This window comes from Trichechus manatus, unplaced genomic scaffold (assembly GCF_000243295.1).
Source record: "Trichechus manatus latirostris isolate Lorelei unplaced genomic scaffold, TriManLat1.0 scaffold00037, whole genome shotgun sequence".
In the NCBI taxonomy this organism is placed as follows: domain Eukaryota; kingdom Metazoa; phylum Chordata; class Mammalia; order Sirenia; family Trichechidae; genus Trichechus; species Trichechus manatus.
The window spans coordinates 13,967,725-13,968,751 of record NW_004443973.1 but is presented as its reverse complement, the minus strand read 5'-3'; the positions used below and the strand labels follow the sequence as shown (position 1 = coordinate 13,968,751).

General features: G+C 36.4%; 1 protein-coding gene across 1 annotated transcript in view; it reads left to right on the top strand.

Moving 5' to 3' along the window:
- The window catches only part of MYO3B (myosin IIIB), a 532,652-nt gene that overhangs the window by 198,577 nt on the left and 333,048 nt on the right, over nt 1–1,027 (top strand). The window lies entirely within an intron of this gene.

Genomic DNA, 1,027 nt, shown 5'->3' with positions numbered 1-1,027 from the left:
AGTCACTTCCTTCTCCGTGGGTACACAGTTGCACATTGTTAATTGTAGCTCTAAGTAGTGTACTACTCTTATCATACTAGATACAGGCTGTCTCTATTAAATATATGCTAGGGGTGACAGAAAATATTTATAACTCTAGGCCCAAATATTATTGTGTGATACATTTATGTCATAGTTTCTGGGCCTCATGCCATCAATTTTGCAAAATATATAGCTTCTTTTGCTTTTTCAACAAAGGAGGTGAATGATTAGGAGGTAGGTGCGAGTGTTAAATCTTAAGGAATTAGATTACGAGACACTCCTGTTACCCTAGGACAGCCATTCTGAATAAAGGATTGCTTCTGTAATCCAATCAGTTTGGCTAGCCCTTCGCTCCCCAGTGTAGTTGATTTTAGTCATAATAATACCTTTCTTTTTTCTAGTCAGCTGTTTATTTTCTCTGTTAGCTTTCCACAGACTTTAAACTGACAGCCAGTGGAAAATCGCAAAGGTCAGATAAAAATAGAATTATATTTCCTTTGCCTCTCACAGGACAGCAATTAAACAGGCTCTAGCATTGTTAAAGGACCTTTATAGGTATTAATTTATAGAGCTGGTTTTTATCAAAGACATGTCACCAGAAGAGTCAAAGCATGATGGAGATGGCAGTAGAGCCATTTTAAGTTACCTGGATCGTGCCAAAATGTTTGGGAGCATATTTACTTAAAGTGGTACAGAAACAATAGCGAAGTCAGTCCATAGAATTAATAGTATGTTGCTTCCGATGAGTAAAAAGACGTGCTATAGAATATTAAGAAGAGATTGGTCCTAGCTCTAAAAAAGGGCATATAATGACTCTGTTCTACGTACAGCAAATAATGAAGAGATGCTGTCTGTTTTAAGATAGCAAAATTTGAAACAGAAGAAATTAAGTGTATGTCCTTGAAGTAAAGCATCCCTAACCTCTGTGGGAAAATGCACAGTAGAAATGAATGAATGTGAAGAAAGAAATGTAAAAGATGGTAAACATTCTTGATTTGTGCCTGGT